The 21,548-nt window shown below is 53.6% G+C and overlaps 4 protein-coding genes across 7 annotated transcripts in view; all 4 read left to right on the top strand.

Moving 5' to 3' along the window:
• The first annotated feature begins 9,595 nt into the window (after positions 1 to 9,595).
• AP1M1 (adaptor related protein complex 1 subunit mu 1) overlaps positions 9,596 to 21,548 on the top strand; it is a 235,849-nt gene continuing 223,896 nt past the window's right edge. The window contains exon 1 of the mRNA XM_035567810.2: positions 9,596 to 9,602. The gene's annotated coding sequence lies outside the window, so the exon portion shown is untranslated. The remainder of the gene's footprint in view (positions 9,603 to 21,548) is intronic.
• Positions 9,596 to 21,548, top strand: part of FAM32A (family with sequence similarity 32 member A) — a 225,461-nt gene continuing 213,508 nt past the window's right edge. For all 4 annotated transcript variants that reach the window (XM_050715660.1, XM_050715658.1, XM_050715659.1 and 1 more), the window contains exon 1: positions 9,596 to 9,602. The gene's annotated coding sequence lies outside the window, so the exon portion shown is untranslated. The remainder of the gene's footprint in view (positions 9,603 to 21,548) is intronic.
• Positions 9,596 to 21,548, top strand: part of RAB8A (RAB8A, member RAS oncogene family) — a 214,822-nt gene continuing 202,869 nt past the window's right edge. The window contains exon 1 of the mRNA XM_035567718.2: positions 9,596 to 9,602. The gene's annotated coding sequence lies outside the window, so the exon portion shown is untranslated. The remainder of the gene's footprint in view (positions 9,603 to 21,548) is intronic.
• Positions 9,596 to 21,548, top strand: part of TPM4 (tropomyosin 4) — a 209,355-nt gene continuing 197,402 nt past the window's right edge. Inside the window, exon 1 of the mRNA XM_035567715.2 lies at positions 9,596 to 9,602. The gene's annotated coding sequence lies outside the window, so the exon portion shown is untranslated. The remainder of the gene's footprint in view (positions 9,603 to 21,548) is intronic.

The following is a 21,548-nucleotide window of genomic DNA, read 5'->3' as shown; positions in this document are numbered from 1 at the left end:
ACCCTCTGCTCCACAGGGGGATAAATCCAGGCTTTTTTTGGTGGCCAGGCTCACACCCTCGCTGGGGTTTGGCTTCCCCCGACCCAGCCCATGTGAAGCTGTGCTGCTGTGGGTACCTTCCCGGGAGACTTCCTGGACAGTGCCTGGCTGTACAGGGGTGATGGGGGAAGAGGGGAGAAACCACGGCTGGAATTTCCCCTCCTTGTACTAAAATTTCCCCTTTTTAAATGGAGAAGGCTGCTGAGGGGGCACTTTGCAGCCGGGCTGGACCTCCCATGGACCTTCTGCTCCCCACCTGTGAGCTATCCCCCTTCTTCTCCCACCTCCAGCTGCTAACCAAGGTTTTATCCTCACCTGCGTGCTCTTCCTGGCTTTGATCCCCTACCAGATCCACCTCTCCCAGCCCAATGCAGAAGGATCCCCGCAATGAGGGCTGACCCCCCCATCACACACAACCCTGCCTTTCCCTGCTGCACCCCAAAGTCCTGCTCAGCACCGACCCCTCCTGTCCCACATCCCCTGTGCTCAGGACCACCACCAAAACCCCCCAGGCAGTTCAGCAGGAGCGGGAGCCTCCTGCATTGCTGCTGTCGTAATCGCTTCTCCCCGGCCGGAGCAGGCAGCAGAGGCTTTTTGTGTGGATGAAATGAGCGCAGAACGGGTGGCAATAGCACAGATTAGTCATTAGTCATTTCATCTTCTTCTGGAGCCGCTGCTGATGGAGAGGCTGAAGCACTGCCGTCAACTGGGAGCTGACTCACTCCGGCACCGGTGCTCCGAGCCCCCCGTGCCAGCGGGGCTGCGTCGTTGGGTGTCACTCAGCCCCCCCTTTGCTTCTGGTTCTGTCCCCGTAAGACAAACGGGCTCGTAACACCCAACAAACCATGCCCGAGCATCTCGGTGTGGCAAGATGCAACCCTTGCAAGGAAACTGGAAGTGATGGCAATGCCGCAGCCTGAAACCCAGAGGTGTGCACGTATCTCCTGCAGGACCTAGCAGGGAAACGGCCCCTCCAGCGTGATCCTATGGGTAAAAAATCTGGATCTGTCCCAGATTCCATGTGCCCATTTGAGTGTGCATCCAGGAATCGCTGTGCTTGGGGCAGGGAGAGAAACTTTTGTTTAGACTGCATTAAATTATCCACACCATAAAATAGGGAACAGTCTGCTAAGGCTGAATGAAATGTGCCGTGTGGGACTCCGGTGATCTCGGTGCTGAACAAATGAGGTCTTAATGCTCTGCCTGCCCTTCAGGTGGGAGATAATAAATTATGGTCTGTCCTTCCTTCCTTCCTTCCTTCTTTCCTTCCTTCCTTCCTTCCTTCCTTCCTTCCTTCCTTCATTCCTTCATTCCTTCATTCCTTTTCCCATCCTGCAGGGAGCAGGAGCTCGGCTCCCAGGCCCCAGGGACCTGCAGGGAGTGCAGGGAGGACCAAGCTCCTTCCAAACGTCTCCATCCTAGCAGGATTTCTCACTCTCCCCATCCACGTTTCTCCCTGAAGCTCCACCGCACATGGGGAAAGCGGAGTTTAAATGGGAATTTCTGTCTTTTATTTGCCTGCCAGAGCGGGTGGGCGGGAGTGCGAGGCGGTTGGGAAGGATGTTTCCCTTTTGCTTTGCAGTCTCATTGGGCAGCTATATTTAGGCCAGCTTCTAATTTTCTGAGCTTAATTAATGAGCTGAAGTTTTCACTCCCAGGCTCTCGAACAGCTTGGGAAGTTCAGCAGGGCACCGGGCAGGCAAAAACGCTGGTCTGCCCTGCGGGTGCTGGCAGCAACCTGCAGATATCCCTGCGGGAAGCATCTCTGCGGGCTCACCAGGTGGGTGACGGGGGCACGCCAGCACCAGCCCTCAGCACCCTGTCTCCAGGTGCAGGGACACGCTGCCTGTGCTCAGCACCCTCGGGTGATGTTCCCACAACGTGCCAGCGTGGGTGTGTATGTGCTCTCGCTGCACATTGGAGCCTAGAGGGTTTATTTATTTTTTTTATCTTTCCCAAGCTCCGTCCCGCCGCATGCACCCTGCGCTGGGTACAAGCAGTCCCAGTTCATCCCGACACGCAGCCTGTGGTCATTGCTCTAATCACAGAAAAAGGTTTCCGAGGCTGTAAATCCTTCAGGTTCCGTGCCCCTTTCCAGCCTCAGGTTGCCACCTGGCCGCCTTCCACATGGCTTGGCTGATTTTCCTTCGGATGTGCCAGGCGCTCCTGGAGCAACTCCCAGCGCGCCTCGGCCACTCGTCCCTGTTCCCTGGGGGGCCCTTGGGTGTCTGATGAAGGTGCCATCCCACCCCGCTGCCAAACTCACAGGGGGCTCAGGGACATGAGTGCGGGTCCTGGCTCATCCTTGGGGTCACCTGGATGAACCGGGAGCGGGAGCGGGATGGGGACCAGGAGCAGGAGTGGGACGGGGACCTGGAGCAGCTGCTGCGGCTGAAGGCAGAGCCCTCCCTGCTGCCTGCCCTGGGCTTCGCTACTTTTATTTCTTTTTCTTTTTCCCAGCTGAGCTTTCCCAAGCTGCCTCCGGTACCCGCGGGCTTGGTGCCGCGGAGCCGCCGCCTGCTCCCCGCCGCGGACCTGCCTGATGAGGTCTGGCAGATGCACGCGCGTCCGTCCAGATGTGTTAACGCTGAGCGGGCTCACGCCTGCCAGATGTGCCCCCGCGCCCCCCCAGCACCCCGCTCCTCCTGCTTGCAGCACGGCGGAGGGGAGACGTGGGTGCTGCCCCTCGCACCCCGCATTCCTCACCCTCCCCCTGGGACAGTCGTCGCCTCCTGGTGCACATCTCGGCCCCAAAATACAGGACAGAGGCAGCTGCAATTTCTCACAGAGCTGCTTGAGGGCAGGTACTGGTGGTCTGGTCTCTCGCACAGTACATGGAATGCCTCCAGGGGAAAACTGAGCGAAGAAGGAAGGAAAATCTGGCTTTTTAATTTTTTTTTTCTGTATCCACCTTCCCTGGTGTCAACTAACAATAAACGCCGCATTTTGAGCTTGCTCTCCTCCAAGCCCCAATCAGGCCCTCATTCTTCCCCAACACCTACGCGTGGTCAGTGGCACCAGCAGAAAATAAGCACGGAGAGCTGCTGCCGGGGGCTGAGGATGGTGGCACCGGCCCCCGATGCAGAGCCGTGCCTTGCCGGCTGGGCTTGGTGGCCACGGGACCAGCAGCCCCGTGGCTGGGGAGAGCGTGGCGGGTGGGCGCACGTGGGGATGGAGATGGCAGAGGAGCAATGGGGCTGTGCACGGGAGAGAAAAATTACGGGAGAGCACAGAAACAGCACAAAATGGTGTTTTTTTGCGTGACGAGGCTCAGCGGCACACATCTCCCCAGGTCCCCGTGTAAAAGCGCTACTCCGCTTAAAGACTGGCACCGCCTTAAAATAGATCTAGCTTAAAATAACACCTTGCTTAAAGCCCGGCAGATGTGTAGGTTTTCTTCAGCAATGAAGAGAGGTTTTTTTTGTTTCCAGCGAGAACCTATTCAGCTCGGAACAGGGGGAGGGAGGAGATGGCACCGGAGCTACAAGGCCCCCAGTACAAAGATGCTCCCGGCTCCCACCACCCCATTTCTAACCCTGTGCTGAGCTCTGGGGGGGTGGCAGAGGGCGATGCTGCACCCCAAAACCCGCAGTTGGGGGACCCCCGGTGCCCTGCATGCTGGGTGGGCAGGGGCTGTGGCTGCCTGGCTGTTTTGCATAGAAATCACGCGGTTTTGGTGGGCAAGGAGGGCACTTCTGGCATGCCAGGTGCTATAGCAACCGGGCGATGGAGCTGGGAAGAGGGGGAAATAAATAAAATAAAAGCATCGGCAGAAAGCAGAGCGGTGGTAGAAAGAGGAGAAGCTGTGGCAGTGCTGAAGCTTCCAGGAGGCTTTTAGGTCTCAGATTTTAAATGGAAATCCCAAAGAGCAGCTATGGGGTGAACAAACCAGGCCGATTCCCCCAGGGGCTCCTGCACCCCCCCAGCCCAGCGCCTTCGCCCATGGGGTCCTCTCCTCCCTCCCCTCCCACAGCCGTGGGCACCCACCGTCCCTGGCCTCCATCCAGCCTTGCTCAGGACCCTGGTTTTGGGGTGCCTGGTCCTGCAGCATCCTCAGGAGGGGAAAAAATCCTGCCCCTGGGAGCTGCAGCAGGGATCGAGCATCGGAGCCCTGAAACGGAGCCGGGGCCACGGGACGGAGCTTTGCTGCTTGCAGGGAAAGTGACTTTTTTATTAGAGCTGTCTCCACATCGCGTTTGATTTTATTTTTCCCTCCCCTCTCCCCGGCCCTTTCCCCACTGCCACGTTTTGGCAGGATTAATTTGAGATAAAGTTAGCCTGAGTGACGGCCTTTGCTTTTGTGTTCTCCTTGTCTATTTTCCGCCTCGCTAAACCTAGAAAAACTCCAGAGAAATTCTCCGGCTCCCAGCCTTGCCAGGGGGCCCGGCTCAGCCGACACTCATCTGCCGTCTCCGCGTTCAACCGCGGGAGGAAAAACCTTCTGACAAGGGTTATTTTTATTTCTAATGAAAAGCGAAGCCTGCTGTGCACAGGTGGAGTGGGACAGATGACAGGCGCTGAGGTGCGCACGTCAAAATGATTGAGGGCTCACATTTCCCAAGGGGAGCCTTTTTTTTTTTGGGGGGGGGGTGAGATCCCCCCAGGCCCCAGGCAGGAGGTGGGTCTTGTTCGGCTGCTTTGCAGCCTGATCGTCGAGACAGAAAATATTGCATTTTCAGTTAGATTGGGTCGGGGTGGGGGTGGAGGTGTGTACGGGATTGTGCCGGCTGAAAATATTGCATTTTCGGTTAGATTGGGTCGGGGGGGATGGGATTGTGCCGGCCGGCATGGCTCCACGGGTGTAAGCTGGGCTTTTGGGATGTGATTTGGGGACCCCTGCTCTGCCCCAGCTGCTCCACATTGCACGGAGGTAAATAGGGGGTTGGTGCCGGGGGGTGGCACCGGCTGAGCCGTACCCAGTGCCCGCACACTCGCCAGGCGCCCATCGCCCGAGTTCAGCCTGCTGTTGATCTCGTTATTACTTTCTGAACACTCGCTTCTGGACTTGCAGTAATTATTTCTCCAGCAGGGCAGAGGTTATTGGGATAACTGCTCCCGTTGTTCATTCAGATTAGTTTGGGATTGGGAAAGGCAGAGACGAGGCGGTGCTGGGGAGGCGGCAAGGTGCTGGAGGGGCAGGCGGCGGGCAGAAAACCCTTCCCAGCTCCTTCCCAGGCCGGGGGGATGCTGGGGGTGCTGTGCCCTTATGCTGTGGTGGGTGCAGTTTTGGTGGGGTTCGGGTTCTTTGGTCTTTAGCGGGCATCCCCAGCACTGCCTGGCTGCAGCCGTGGGAGGAGACGCGATTTGTGTGCTCCAGGGTCCGATCCCCTGGGTGCTGACAGCCGATGGGTTCATGCAATAACCACGGAGAGCAGAGCCCCCGTTCGGACCCAGCCACCCCAGAACAGCCCCTGTGAGCCCACAGCCCCGTGCAGCTGAGCTCCTGCCTCCTTCCACGCCCCAGGAAAGGTTTTGCAGCTCCAAATTTCCAGCGTTGCCACGGGGCAGCCCCGGCGTGGGAGCCGGAGCGTGCTTGTTGACACTCTCCCACCTCCGAGCCACATTATGCAGCTCCAGTAAATGCCCTTTCCATCTTGCTCTGATCATTAGCCGAGAGTATTCCGCTCCAGAGCTTTGCTATAATGAAAGGCACTGAACTTCGGGATCTCAATTAACTATAGCAAACGCTCTAGATCCTAGGAAAATACTTTGCTCAAATTATATTGCAATAATAATATGTACGTCCATTTACTCCTCTGGAGCGGAGCGGGCATGCGCCATGTATCTCAATTTTGTTCCTCTCTCATGTCATTAGCCTGCTACGTACATCTCTTTCCTGCCCAATGCACAGAGTCATTCCTAATTCCTGGGCTCCTCAGCCAGCTCACAGAACAAAATCGAACCCTAATGCCGCGTGGCACTCCGCCTCTGTCTGATAAATAAATTCCAGCTCTTAATGAATGATACCAAGTCATTATAATTAATAAACAGATGTGGGCGCCTGGTCCTTTGGCTGCTAACTCCATTATTTGCAAAGCCATCGCTCCGGCAGCTGAGGTCTCCGTACCCAGCAGGTCCTGCTCCAGATTTGGGAGGTAAATCGGGGAGGGGGCAGAAGCAGCGAGATCTGCGGCCTCGAGAGGAGCAAATACATCTTGTGGCATGGCAAGGCAGCGATGGGGAGGGATCTGAACATCCATACAGCCCCCACCATGCCGTCAGCCCCCTCCGAGCAAGGGGTGCGTGGCTCACACACCCTGGAGGTGATGCTGCTTTGCCCATCCCTTCATTATGCAGCCTCTCCCCTCTCGCCTGGCCGCCAAATGCTGCTGCCTTCCCAATCTCGCCCAGCCTGCAGGAGCCTAATAAAACAAGTCCACACGTTACAAAATCAATTTCCTCTCTATTAATTTTGGTCTCTTAAGATTTATCATCGTCTTTCATCACCAGATCAAAAGCAATTGGCAAAGTCTCAAATAACCTTTTTAATTCTGAGCTGGGAGCCAAGATCCAGAACCACGGAGCTGTGTCCAGGGTGGCACTGCCCAGCACCCGAGCAGGATGGGGTCTGGTACCCGAGCCCCCCACATCCCTCCCTGTCCTCCCCGCAGTGAGTTGCAGCCCAGCTCGTGGCTGGAGCGGGATGGCGTATCATGGCGGAATTAATTACACTTCTTCCTCTGTCTTCAATCGAAGCCCACACTTTGATATTTATGCTCCCAGTTGTGGGCTGCGGCCTTGATTCATTAAGGTTTGCATAGTAATTGTTTTCTTCTAATGATCTAGGAGGATGGCACCGTGGGGAGGTGGTGTCCTGCACCCCTGCGCCAGCGGGTTGGAGCCCGTCACCGAGCGGCATCGCCACCGCTGGGCATCACACCTCTGGCTGGGGGCAAAATAGGGCTGAAATGGAGCTGAAATGTGCTGAAGAGGGCTGAAATAGGGCTGACGTGCTGAAGTGGGCCAAAATGTGCTGAAACACAGCTGAAATGGGGCTGAAGCGGGCCAAAATGGGCATGAAATGGGCTGAAATGAAGCTGAAGTCTTCTGCGTTCCCTTCCCCCAGTTCTTTGCCCCACCCAGGATGGATGGAGGGGTCCATCCATGTCTGCTGTGAGGGCTCAGAGGCATGACTTCCAGCTATTTTTGCTTTTGTAGCTGTTTTTCATGTTAAAACTGAATTTTTCCACTGGACAAACCTGTTTGCAACATATTTCTTGAACTGCACATTTTGTTTTGATGGACAGAACTAGCCTGAAATGATCTAAACTTCCTTTCTGGTGCTTAGAAAGTAAAACTCCCTTGTTTCTATGGCTCGAGTTGAAAAAAAATTAATGTGCAAAGTGGCATCAAAGACAGGAACCATTTCAAAATCGCGGAAATATCTGATATTACTGAAATCCTCCGCAAGCACTGCCCTTTCCCCTCTGCTTGGCTGTGCTGTGCCGACTCACCCTGGCTCGCAACCTTTTACAATGCCTCCCTTTCCCCTTGGTTCATGTTTAAGGGGTCCTAGGCCAGGGCTGGGAGAAGAAAATTTCCTTGTGTGTGTGTGTGTGAAATAATAAAGAAGAAAATCTCCCTTCCTTGCTCATAAGTAGACCTCGAGCCTCATGGCATGTGGTGAGAGCCCGGGGAGCTGCCGCTGCCTCCCGGGAGGCTCGGAGCAGCGCGGTGCCTGGCTCCCGGCCCAGATTTGATGGCTTCGCTCCCTGCTCCTCCCGCTCCTCATTAGATTTGTATATTTGATGATCATTTAACATTCATGCGGCGGCTGCGGCTCGGAGGAGAGCAGCAACTCATCAGTGCTGAGCTCTGCTGCACGCCCGCTGAACGGCCGGTTTCTGCCCCAAAACACGGCCAGGACAGGTTCGCCGAGCACCTCGGTTCCTCCCAACCGTGGCAAAGGCGACTGGGGCCAGCCTGCCACGTCTCTTAAATCGCCCGTGAAGATCTCATCACTCACAGCCCTCTAGAGCGAGATTAGATATGTGCTGCTTGCCACTATCTGATCTGGGCTACGTTCTTTTTCCTCCTATTTATTTATTTATTTGTTTATTATTATTGTTATTATTACTGTTTTTTACAGGAGGGCCAGCTCTCTCTGGGAGCCTGGCAGAGTGACTCTCAGGCTGCAATTTATCCCTGACTATTGATCCCAGCTCCAGCCCCACCACAGCACCGGAGCCACATCTGGTTCCAAGTCAGGAAACGCAGGGAGAAACCTAGCAGAGAGCAAAAGCAGAGCACACCGCAGACAACCCCTGGGCTGCTGACAGAGGAGGATGTGATGCACATCCCCGCCTGCTTGGTGCAAACATGTAGACCCAGGCGCTCCTGTAATTTGCAATTTTTCCTTTTTGCCCCGCTCAGCACTGAGCAAGGTGTGGTGTGGCTGCAGCTGGGAGTGCGGGTACATCTCGGCCCCATGCAGCCGGGTTTCTCTGCCCGTGCCCCATGTGCAAAGCATCAGAAAAGCAGATTGCCCTTTTGCATTTGGAAAAGGCACTTATTTTGGTGTTGTTATTTATTTTTCACGCGCTGGATCCAGGCAGTCTGCTGCGACATGACCATGGGGAGGGAAGCGGAGACCGTGAACCAAGCAGATCTCCTGGGGGCTGCTCGAGGAGGGAGCTGCTGCTGTAAATGTGCCTGGGGCTTGATGGCTTTGCCCATGAGATGCGACGTCTCATGGTGAAGCCAGGGTCCTGCTGCTGATGTGCTGCAGCAGGAGCAGGGCTCGGGGCCGGCCCCATGCAGCATCACGTCAGCCCTTCCCTCGCCACTCTTGGAGCTACACACACACGAATATTGCCACTTCTTTGCCCCTAAATCTCCAGAAAATAAGGGCTGGCTTTCAGACCAGGTAGCTCTGCCATGCTACAGCCAAATCAGACAGTTGTTCTTTGATGTATGGGGACGAGCAGCCGATATCTGCACCCAGCAGCGCTCCCCATCAGAGCCTCCTGTGTAATTAAAACACCGACTGGAGGGGGGGACTGGGGCTGCTGGGGGGAGCACAGCAAACTGGGGATGGGGAAATTTGTTGCTTCCACAGCTTGGCCTGTGCTCTGGGCTAGTGAAAAGAAATTAAGATAAAATCAAGGGGAAAAGGGGCGTGTGGGGTAGCTTGGTTTTGCGTGTGTGGCTGCAGGGAGCCAGCTGAGCACTGCCCGGGCCTGGGGGATGGAAGGAGGCTGGGAGTAAATGACTGCACAGCTCCGAAGCGACAGGAGCAGAGCGTTTAAATCCAAAGCAAAGGTTAATGATATCCTGACAGCGCCAGAGGATCCGCAGCTTCTCCTTCTCACTGATCCAGAGTGGGAAATTGCAGACGAGTGACAGCCCCGAGAGCTGGAGGTGGCGGGGACAGGGCCGGGCCAGGCCGCGCTAGGCCGGGGACAGCAGCAGCATTTCAGCTGATAAACCAAGAGGTTACGTGCGGACGACAGATGTTTATTTGTCTACTTTTATGATCGAAGGGAAGTAATTGTGTTGGCTTGGCAGGTTGAATGGCAATCATTTGTAAGGTACGCGCTCCTCCTGTTGGGCAGAGTACGGGGACAGGGTCAGGGCAGGGCTTTGCTTCGCGTGTGGCTGCGGAAGAAAGGTGGTGTTGATAATGGTGACAATAGTAATAATAAAGGTGTTTTTCCCTTGTCTCTGCACTTCCAACCTGCTTTGCAGATGATTTGCTCTCTCACAGTTGGCAATGGAGATCTGACCATGGGGATTTCCTAATGGGGGGAGATCAAATGGCGTGGCGAAGAGCACCCAGCTCCCTGCAGCAGCTACCAGGCGGGTGCTGGTCCTTCTCTCTTCCGCACCCCTGAGCATCTTCTGCGACTCCAGCAGCCTCCAGAGCACCACTGGGATGCAGGCAGAAGACTTGGGGCTGGCAGTTTCCATAGGAAGGCAGCTCGTGCTGCTGTCCCCTTCCTGCTGCCAGGTGAGCTGTCTGTGTATCCTTCCTTGCCTGCCTGCTTGGGAATAGCTGGCATGTAGTGGGCGCTGGGGCACCGAGAGATGGCATGAATAAAGAAATGTGTCTGGGAGAGCTATACCTGCCTGAGGTCACTGCAGTGGGCCCCCCTCTGGTGCCTGCCCCTGCCTTCCCCCGAGTGCCATCGGGACTGAATGCTGGGGTCTGCGCCTGTGGCAGCCGTCAGAGTGGTCCCAGTCCAGAGGGACACTAAAATGCTCCCCTTGCAGGCACCAACAGGACCAGACCCTAAATCCCGAATTAAGGGTGACCGAAGTTTGGTTCAGTGTTACAAGGAGCCACTCTGGCTCCCTTGGAGCAAGCCCTTTCCAGACCCCTGCTGGTTTTCCCCAGGCAGGCTCCTGCTCTGCTTTCCCCCCTCATTAGATCCACGCACAGAGCACTTTGCAACTTCTTAAGCAATTCCCAGCGAGCGTCCTTTGGGACTAGAGCAGAAATGCCTCTGCTTTGAAGGCCCCACACCAAAGCCTGTATCCGAGCTTTGAACCTACCGTGTGTTGTCGCCTGGAATAATTCATGTTAAACATTTGCTCGGAGCTCCCCTTGCTTCGGGGTTGTGCTGGAGCACAGGGAAAAGCAGCTTCAGGGTGGGTTTGGGGTGCCCATAGGTCCTGCAGAGCCCTGGGGGATCTCATGGGGTGGGGGCACAGCTGTTAGCAGGGGGCTCCTCAGCTGGGTGGGAATATTGTCCTAGGAAAAGGGATGGAGAGGACACATCCTGCACACGCCAGGGAGCTGCTGCTCTCTCTGCCATCAATGGTACCATGCACTTTGCTTCACGTGTGTGTGGATTTATCATCAAAAAAACTGATGCTTAGTAAAGTTGAGTGCAAATTTAGAGGGAAAACAAAACTATGGCTTTGAGCAAATACCTCATCCATGCTTTATGTTCCCGGGGAGCAAAGGAGCACATTATTTCTCCTCCTCTTGCGTCTTTAGAAATAAAAGCAAACAGGCAGCAAAAGCAATGGGAGTTAGTGTGTGATTTAGAGACACACTGGTCCCACCTCGCAGGGAAGGAGGAGGGAGGTGGGGACAGAGCTCAGAGAGCAAAGGTGCAAGGTGGATATTTGTTAACGCAGAAATCCCAACCCACACTGGATTTAGGAACAGCCTGGATGAGAGCCCCAGAGCGACGCGGGATGGGGAGAGCCACCCCCAAAACTCATAGCACAGGGTGCTGCCACCCTTGTGCTGCCCGGGGCTTCCCGGAGGGTTTCAGCTAGTGGAAGGGTGTTTTCCAGCAGGGCTTTTCTCACCCAAACTCTTCCATAAGCAGCCCCTTCCCCTCGCACCCCTGTGGCAGACAGCTCTCTTTTGGCCAATACAAAAAAAAAAAAATAAAAAAATTGATACCTGATTACAAAAATTAATAATAATATATATATTTAAAAAAAAAAACAGCTTGAAGAAGCAGCAGAGGAAACACTTTGATTGTTATTTAAATCTTAATTAACCAACCCAGCAGGATCCGTACCACCCCAGCAGGATCTGCACCCAAGGGTGCTGTGCAGCCCAGCCTTGTCCCGCTCGCTGCGAGGATGCAAAAGGAGCTCGGAAAGTCCAAAGGGAGGGATGAGGCATCCATCTGCCTGCTGCATTTCTGAGAAAACAATCATTTTGGCAGATAAAAACACAGTCGCAGAGCTGTACCGAGTGCCTACTGCCAGTCGTGGGGCTGGGGGGAAAAAAATAAAAAAGCAGCAGAAGCAGAGGAAGAAGAATTCAATATTTCTATTTGTTCTTATCCAAATAAATTGAGATGTATTTGTGGAAGTGTCAGAGAAGCCCGCAGGAATGAAACTATAAAATAACACAGCTGCTTCATGAGTCTATGACAGACAGCATAGATTAATGTACCGGCGTTTTTATGGTCTGTTAACAACTGATATGGGTTTTAAATATATTATCTCCCATTGTATTGTCTGTCATTTTAAAAACTGCTCATGTCTATTGTGTTTGCTTTTAAGAGGTGCTTATGGAACAATCAGCCAGTCGCTTCCCAATCTCTCCTCTTTTTTCCTTCCTAGATATATCATCGTCTCTTTTTTTTTTTCCTCTTTTTTTTTCCCTCGATAGGTTTTCCCCAGCACTTTCATGGGCAATTTATTCCAGAACCTATCGAAGCCCCCTCGTGTTCCTTAATTCCAGGTGCTTTAAAAAAAGCTCTTCCACCTTCGCACCTGCTTATCTCTGAGACGTGAGGGGCAGGGGCGAGGGGTTGGGATGGAGCAGGGCTGGGAGAAAGCAGCTGGAGGGGCACGGAGGTGGGAGGTGGGGGCTGGTGATTCCCTGGCCGTGCTGTGGCCATATCCAGGCCTCTGGGGATCCCCATGGCTGAGCGTGAGGAAGAGGAGCTGGGGGTGAGGTCTGGGGGAGCAAAGGACCAGGATCTGGTGCTGAGGAAGGTTTGCAGGGTTTTGAGGTGCGGCGACCCCCCTTGACAGCCAAGTGGGATTTGGGTTTTCTCCTCGGCTGGGACAAGGGAGGGCAGGGCCCTGTCGGCCTCCTGGAGCCTCAGCAAGGAGGATTTTGAGCCGAACCAGAGCACGGGGTCCCCTCAAAGCACGCCGGTGGTCTCACGCCACGTGGCCGATGGCTGCAGGCGGCTCCGGCACAGATGGAGCAGGGAGGAAACATCTGGGCCGCTCGCTGGCATCTGGCACCGAGCAGCTTTTCCAGCCGAAGGCAGGCAGGTTGGCAGGTGGAAACGGTGCCCACTGCCAGCTCCTGGCTGCCCCCGCTGTCCCCACAGCCCACAGGGATGCTCACACACCCACGGGGTGGCACTGCGACCGGAGATGCCCAAGCCCTGTGCTGGCTCATCCCCATCCTCTCTCTCCATCCCACATGGTCCTAAGAGCATCCTTCTCTGCCTCGTGGACCTTAACCCCAAAACAGCCGTCGGGCACCCCGAGGAGCATAGCAGGAGGAGGCGAGGGGGGGTAATGGATGTGTGTTTGCGTACATAATTTTCTCAAAAGGCTCGAATTGCTATATTTGAAATTACATTAGATTGCAAGAACAAAGATGCCCTTTTGATGCTCTGTAGCAGCACTGGAGATAATGAAAGGAGAGGAATCTCGATAAGGATGAAAGATAGCTTCCTTCAGCCTCCCCTCGCTGATAAAGTGCTTCCCAGATGAAGAGAATTTAGAATAAAAAGCACCACAAAAGTAAAACAAAGTAAACACAGCCCAGCGTTTCTCTAACAAGATAAAATTACACCGTGGAGAGGAGACAAACAGGACAATAAAGAGAAGCATTCGAGGGAAGGGGGAGAAGGACAGCACAAATTCAAGACAGGGGAGCGGAGATCCCAGGAGCAGCGAGGGGAAGAGTGGCTGGGAGACATGTGGAAGGCGTGAAGTTTGGGCACCCACATCCCTCAATGCCCCTTTTGCTGAAAAGAGGAGCTCCAGGAGGCAGCAACACTGGGATCGCCTCCTTCATAGGAAGGGAAAGGCACTGATTTTCCATGGCTGCTGCCATTAATTGGGTTTTAAAGTGATGCAGCGGCTGGCAGGGGCTTAAAGGGGGCTGCAGAGCAATGGAGCAGGCAGTTGAGTCCTGCAGAAAGCTGTGAGAGGTGGGTGCCCGTGTGTGTGGGCGGGCTCTGAGCCCCGTGCCCGTGGGTCGCAGTCACTGCACAGGGTCTGGGCACGATGCAGGAGCCGCCTCTGTGTATCCCCACCTTTCCCCCAAAGCACGGGTTTGATGCAGGGATTTGGGGTGCACACCCAGCCAGGGCCTCGCACTCGCTCTTTGCTGTGCTCTGAGGCTCGCTGTCAATTTTTGGCCCCTTGGTGCCCTTCTCGGGCCTCAGCTGCTCTCATCCATCGCTGGCTGTGATCAGCGCGGCGCTCAGCTCCCTCGGCTTCGAAGGACGCAGCGTGTGGTCCGCTCCGCGGCTGCCATGGCAACGGTGGGATGCAAAACCATGGTTTAAAACCCAAAACAAATAAATCCTCCACACCACAAAGCCCAAAGCATCCTTCTCGCCTTGCTTCCCCCAGCCCATTTTGTTTTCCGCTCTTGGGACCCGACGAGGAGCTGGTGCTGCCAGGCAATGACTGCGGTGTCCTGGGTTCCTCCGTGTGCCCATCTCCTGAGGCCATGTCTCGGGCAGACACTGCTGCGAGTATATTTATCGAAATAGCAATATTTTTTTTTCTGTGTTTACAGCTCTGATTTCCTCAGTGCAAAGGTGCTAGCTGTCTTGGCTGCTGAGCCTCTACGGTTTGTGTTGTGCTTCCCTAGCTCGAAGGGGAAAAATAACCCTGAGAAAGGCACAAAATGGCCACGTACACCCGAAATGGACCGCTCCTGGCCCTGTCACCAGCCCAGCTGTAGTGGCTGGGGGTGATGATCCATCCCTGCGCCCTTTTTGAGGGCTCCACGCTGCCCTTGACTGTGCACAAGCATGATGCAAATGTGCGTGCAGGCTCGTGGGATCCTTCCACCCTGCACATGACGAGGAGCACAGGATGGGGACAAACCTGGGGACAGCATGTGGCAGTTATATGCCATGGTTGTTGGATGTTTGCTGTGCCTTGCTGAGGGTCTGGCCCAAATCCACTGTCAACAGCTAGGCTGACTTCATGGTTGCGTGTAAATTAGGACTTATTTCCCACCAAGGGAAATATTTGTCGGCATCAAGACTCCCCCGTTGGGTCAAAGCCCCCAAATCAGCCCAGCCAGGCTGTGTGGCTGCTGTCGTGCCAGGATCCGTCCTCCCAGCAGACCTGGTGCTGGGCTGGTGAGCCCGGGAGCTGGAGCAGGAGATGAAAGGGATGAGCTGCCCTTGTGGGAATCACAGCTGGTCCCTGTGAAGGGGTGATAGAAATCATAAGAGCTGCTCGTAGAATTTAATAGGGTTGAAAAACGATGGGTGTCCATAGAAATGACACAGTAGGGAACCACGGCACATCTCCTATAGGAAATGTGTCTGCAGAAACGCCGGAGGATCTGTAAGATTTAATTAAGTATATGTGAGTACCTTAAAACCTCATTCAGTGAAGTGAATACAGAGAGCTTGCATTTAATTGAGTGCATCTTTGGAAATGAAAGCAACACAGCAGCAAAGTCAGCGCTGGAGTCAGGGCACCCACCTGCCTGGAGAGGCTGCGTGGTGGGTGAAGGACACGGATTTGGGGCAGGTTTTCCCTGAGTAGGGATGGGCCATGGCATCGCCTCCTGCTTCTGTGCCCTGGCTGTGAAATGATAATAAGGATTCTTCTGGTTTTGGTTTGGATGGGAATGTGTTGGGGTTTGATCTGTAAATGGTGATGCTGCAGAAAGAAGGAGTAAGAAGTAGATCTGAGAAACACCTCTGATGGCAGCTTGATAGGAGAAAAGTTCTGAGGTGGCTGGAGCTTACTTATATGAGCTTACAAGTAAATATTAACACTGGAAAGTTGTTCATTTTATTTTCTCTGAATGCCCACATTGTTTCCAGCCAGGCAGGATTTAAACCTGTTCTTACCCGGGTCTGAAATCTGCTCTTGGTTGGTTTGTGCCCAGGGAGAACAATCTCTCAATTCCTTTGCACCCAGTTGCAAAGACCTTTGCAAACCCGCCTGCATCCAAAGCAAGCCGCTGAGCGAGAGAGAAATGAATCCCAGAGCAAGGGGCTGAAAACTCCTCCAGAGAGAGCCGATTGCCTCCTCCAGCACCCATCACCCAGCCCTGTCCTCTGGTCGCTATTAAAGGCTTTCAGCCCAGGCACGGAGTGGAATGAAGCTGTCAAAACCTTTCTGCGGTGATGTTCTAGAGCTGGCTTTCCGAAGCCCCTGTGTGCCGGGAAGTGTATAAAGATACAGAGGGAATAAACAGCAGAAAGTGCCTAAACAAGCCCAAACAGATTGGGAACTCAAATCTTGCAAACCGTATGCGGCTTCACGCTTCAAATCACCTTAAGTATTTGCAGCGCGCGCTAGGATCGCCTTTCTATCATAATTAAATATGTCTGTCTGCGAGCAAAGGGAGGAGAGCTTAGGGGAGTTGTCACCATCCTTAATCCCAGCTGCCATTCCCCAGCAGCGAAATGGCTTTGGGGAGGAGAAAGTGCCTCCTGGTCCGGACTTTGAGAAATATCCCACGTCTTTGCATGCTGCTTTTGGGTTTTAAAGGGAAGGGGGGTGCAGCCTGGGAAGGAGAGTGGGGATTTGGGGCCAGGAGGGGTGTTTGTGGAGATGGGGCTCAATGGGCTGAGTGTCGGCTTCATGGGGTGTCTTCGGGGATGCAGGAAGGGGGACGGGTGGTGGTGGGAAAGGTGAAGCCCTCATCCACCCGCTGGGGTTGTGGAGAGGGGCTGGAGAAGGGCTCAGAGGGGCTCCCAAATCCTTGGCCCCATCCCCGGGCAGCATCCCAAGCAACCATGACCCCGGTGTGCCAAAGCCTCGGTGGAGAGCTCTGGCTTCTCCCCGGGGCAGGACACCGGCATTTTCATTGATAAAAACGGGGCTGGTTTTGTGCGGAGATGCCGGTGTGATCTCACCAAATGGGAAATCAATGGGAGCCCGATATTAATTAACAGCATCCGCAGAGGGGGCAACCATTAAAATAAAGCTGAATGGAGCTTTTCAGCTTGCACCTGGGTGGAATTGGTTCTCGGCGTCGGATGCCTCCATCTCTGTTTTATTCTGCCTCCCTCCTCCATCGATTTCTCCCCCTTGCAGCTCCTGTTTCCCCTGGCTTCAGCCCTGCTCCTGCTCGAGGCTTTCGGGGGGGCCCCGCCACGAGCTGCTGAAGGTCAGAGCGGCTGCTGCCTTCCGCCGGGGCCGCCTCCGGAGAGTAAACAATAATTAACCTTAAATTAAAACTGGTTGTAATCTTTGATTACCCGCCTGGTTGTGCAATGTGCCAAAGCCCATTTTGTTTCTGGTTTCCTTGGAGATACCACCCGGTCTCCCCACCCCCTTCCAGCTCTGGCTTTTTTAAAGCAGGTTTAAAAACAGCTATTAGGAGAGCTTGTTAATCATCATACCAGGCTGCTAATAGCACTCTGGCCACAGTTAATCACGGAGAGCTGCAAAGATGCTGCAAATGCTTTCGGTGGATGTAATTTCTCCCCTACATTCCTCCCTTCCATCATGTCCCCCTTCCCTTTTTAGCAGAAGCCTCTTTTCCACCCGAGGTGGGAAATTTGGATGCACGGTGCTGCTTGCTTGTTGTTTTTATTTTATTTTATTTTATTCTCCTCCGTTGGTTTGCTGGCGGTGGCACCTCCGCTGAAGCAGGGAAGCACCGAGCCCGCTTTGCCGTGCAGCTGAGCAGCAGCAGCGCTTTCCCGTTGGGTTTTGAGGGATTTGGGGCTGTGCCCCAGGAGCTGGGGGGCTCAAGATGGAGCTGAGGTGTCTCGGGGTCCGTTAACAGCAGGTTATGGCTGCAGCCTCCTCCTTCCTCCAGCATCACAGGAACTTCTTTATACTCATCAGTGTCCCCCATTTCAGAACTGCCATCAGTGAGCTTGCAGCAGCCCTCTCACCGAGGAAATAAGTAGAAGGGGGCGAAGCAGGAGGTAACACACACGTTTCTGGGCTGCCTTCGTTGCTGGAGCATCCTCCTCCTCCTCCCTGGAGCTCCTCCAGGTTCGTGCTGCTGTAGGCGGAGGCAAGTTTGGCCTCCAAGGCCTCGAATTTGTAAATCAGTTCAGCATGTTGTTTTGTTCTCCACGTTAAGCAGTTGCTTAAGCGCTTGGCTGTGCGAGGCCAGAACAGCGGGCCGGTGCCGTAATTGATAGCTCCATGGAGACGGGAGGTGCAGCATTGCCTTGGCTGGTGTAAATCAGGAGTGGGACCGGCGGGGGTCAAGCCTCCAAAACTCGCTGACCCTGGCACCCCCCGTGCTGCTCTGGCCCCATTTGGAGACGTTTGAGCAGGGTGACCCCGCCTGAACGCGAATTGTGGCTCTGGCTGCTCCTGCTGAAATGACAGATAGGGGACAGTCCTGCTAGTTGACAATAATTGTTCTCCTAATTACAGCAATGACATTTACTGGAAAGCCACTGCAATCCCATTACCTTCTTATGCTAAATTCTGCGACTTTAGAATTGCATTCCCTGCCTCCTTCCCCCGGTCTGGAACCCTCTGGGCACGGGCTTGTTTGCTGCATCTGCGACCACACGATTGGGTTTGGGGTTATGCTGCGGGGGCGCTGGTATTTTTTGGGTTTGTTATCCCTTTGCCTAGCTGGGTGATGCTGGGTGATGCAGCCCCTGTGGAGGACCCAATGTCCACCCCAAAAGGGGACAGAGGCACCCAGGGTCCCCGCAAGATCAGGGGACACCCTCTGGCACCCTGAGGGACTTCTACAGCATTTCTCTTTCCGAATCGCAGGTAGCCCGCTCGAGCCTATGTGTTCTCATTCTCCAGCCATAAACAAGCGGAAGGTGCCTGTGAATAATTAATTTTTAAGACCCTTAATATTTTATAAATGGTTGTAATGAGCCGATGTTCTGTTTTGTTTAGCTGTTTATGTGTCGTTAAGTCGTGAGGCTGCGAACAAGATGCTTTAATTTAATATGTTGCCCTCAGAAATATCTTTTAATAAATAAAGCTCTCTAGTTCTCTGGAGAGCCAGAGTTTGGTTAAGCCAGAAAAATGATGATGGTGACGCCTCACCCCCTCCCCCTGGCGTGCTTCATGCTGAACTGGCTCGAGTTATTTCTTTAAAGGGAATGAGAGGAGGAAAAGCCCCAGTTCCCAGGACTGGAGGAGGGAAACACAGAGTTTCATGCAGCACTGGAGCCATGCCCTGGCAGCCCTGGTATCAAGGGTGGCAGCAACCAGTCCCATTAGGCACTAGAAGCTGCGACAAGGGCTCCCCAGAGCCTTCTCTTCTCCAGGCTGAGCACCCCGAGCTCTCCCAGCCTCGCTTCTCTCCTCGATCCATTCATTCCTCAGTCTGTGCTGATGTTTGGCATTGCCCTGACTATGGAGCAGTGCCTTGCACTTGGCCTTGTTGAGCTTCACATGGGCACAGTCAGGGCAGCATCCCTTCCTTCTGTCCTGCTCAGCTCCCTGCCATCTGCAAACTTGCTGGGGGTGCACCCCACACCACTGCGTAAGTCATTAACAAAGCTATTAAACAGCACTGGTGCCTGCATCCGCGCTCTCCTCCCCTGCCGTTAGCTGCCACCACGGCCACATCCAACACCCAGTAAGGACAGGGCTGAAATTCAGGCTGAAAAGCACTGCAGAGAAGCCCGTCCCTTCCTCTGCGATTTGGAGAAGTCAAAGAGGTTGGCCCATCTCCAAGGGAGAGAGGAGAAGAAGCACCAGCTCCTCTTTGAATTATAGTCCTCCTTTTTTTTAAAAAAAAAAAAAAAAAAAAAAAAAAAAGGAGAGAGAGAGAGAAAAGAAGCATCTTTCTCGCTCTGGGATGACTGCTGGGAGGCGATCATTTTTCTTTGAGAAACTGAGGCTCCCTTGCAAAACTTATGGAGAAATAAGGTCATTTGTCAATTCAAGTCATTCTCTTCCATACATAAAAAACATGGCGAGAGCAGCTTTTGTAAAATCTAAATTGAAAGTAAATAGCAAGCGGGCAGTTCTTGGTGATAAAACCTCCCATTCTGTAGATTTCTGGTACAATATTTATTTTATCTTCTTTATAACTACAAGGGCTGTCTCTGTGTGTTATTAAAGTAATGCATTTGCTTAACCTGCACTTAAATTCCCTCCCAACCTTCCCTGATTGTACATCTCACTGCTACATGTTCCCAGCCTGCTGGTCTCAGCTGGACAATTATATTAACTGCTTCTATTTGCAATTACTATGAATCATAAAGCAAGTCTGAATGGATTGTTTTTCTTTATTGAAAATGTTTAAACTTAATGCATTGCAAATGTCACAGCCGTGGGGCTGCTCCTCAGCTCTTTGGGAAGTGCCTGGCTGCGTTCAGCTGCTGCTGGAGCATCGCAGGCAAAGTTTGTGCCTTCCTCCCCTCTGCCTCTCTCCTCCCCTTCAACACCCTGCAGGAAAGATCCAGCACAAGCAAATCCCTGGGGATCTGCACGGCCAGGGGCTGGGAGGTGGTAAAGGCGTCCAGCCCCTTCCTGAAGTGCCTGCGAGGAGCTAAATTGCAATGCAGAGGTTTTCTCCGGGGAGGTTTTGGAGAGCGACTGTGACAAGCAGAAGGTTTCGGGCTGCAGATGCAGGGAGCTGTCCTGCTGCTGCCGTCGGTTCTTGCAGGTGCTCCTGGCTCCAGCAAACACAGTTGGGGTTTCCCCTCGCTGTCCCCCCAAAGTGGCCCCCCAAGCCTCCCCCAAACTATCAGGACAAAGTTTTGGAGGTCTCTGAAAATTTTTGGCTATCTTTGGCCTCTCTTGGCACAGAGGCAGGTGAGTATGGAGGGGATGATGGATTTTGTCCAGCAGGAATTGGATTATGTCCCAAAAAGCACTCTCATTCCCGCAACTCATCTTGCAGCCTTCGGCTGTACTTTTCTTTTTCTTTCTTTCTTTTTTTTTTTTTTTCAATCCCAGCCAGAACAAACTCTCCTGTGCCGTGGGTTTGGTTTGTTTGCTGTCCCTGCATTACATTGGTCTGAGCGGTGTAAGAACAGGAAGATCACCCAAAAAATGGTGGAAAACTGGGAGGAAAAGGGCATTTCTGGTTATGGCAGGGCAGCCTCTGACTGGATGGTTGTGCTTGGGGCCAGGGAGGTTGTGCCCATCCCCATGACTGACAAGGAGCTAAATTAGAGGAATACATTTTGATGTCTTAATTAATATCTTTTAAATGTCACTGCCTGGTGGTTCATGCCAGTCAGATGAGGGAGCTGACAAAATGAGTACAGGAAGGTCTGACCCAAATCCTGGCATCCTGCAGCTCCAGCAAGGTTTGGGTCTGGCTTTGGCCAGGACTTGTGTCTAACTCACTCTGTCACCATTGCCTTTTTGATTTGGGGAGCCCAAAACACGAGGCTGATGATCCAGACATGGAAAAATACTTTGCTGACTGTGGGGAGCTACTCTCGGGAGTGGGGCTGGGGGTGCATGGGACATGGTCCCCCACCAGCCGCGTGTCCTTGGGTGCTCCCATCTCACGGTACAGCACGTGGGAAGCCCTGGGTTTGGAAGCAAATTTTGCAATGTCTTTGTGGCCTGGGGAAGGCTCCAAGGTTTGCTTTTCTGCATTGAAGATCTGCATTTGTGACACTGCGCAAGGCTCGCGAGCCCGAGGTGGACCCACGCCAGCTCCGAGCATTGCCAGCGCGCTGGGTAGAGCCGCTCGGGCTGATCTCACTCTTGCTTATGCCACAAACTGGGAGTAACTCCAAGGACGTGGGAGAGGTTGGACAGTGGTTCAGGATGAAGCAGGGCTGGATGAAAGCCAAAGCAAATCCAATTTTCTTTCCACCCCTGAGAGTGAAACTTGCAGAGTTAAGTTCAGATTCGGCTCCGCGTCCGGGTTCAGCTCCAACAGCTCCCTCCCTCCTAGTCTCGGTATCATCAAAGTCTCCTTAATAAGATTTGTATCTCTGACACATTCGTTTTCA

This window comes from Cygnus atratus, chromosome 26 (genome assembly GCF_013377495.2).
Source record: "Cygnus atratus isolate AKBS03 ecotype Queensland, Australia chromosome 26, CAtr_DNAZoo_HiC_assembly, whole genome shotgun sequence".
NCBI classification, from domain to species: domain Eukaryota; kingdom Metazoa; phylum Chordata; class Aves; order Anseriformes; family Anatidae; genus Cygnus; species Cygnus atratus.
The sequence above is the reverse complement of the archived record's forward strand: the minus strand, read 5'-3'. Positions and strand labels throughout refer to the sequence as shown.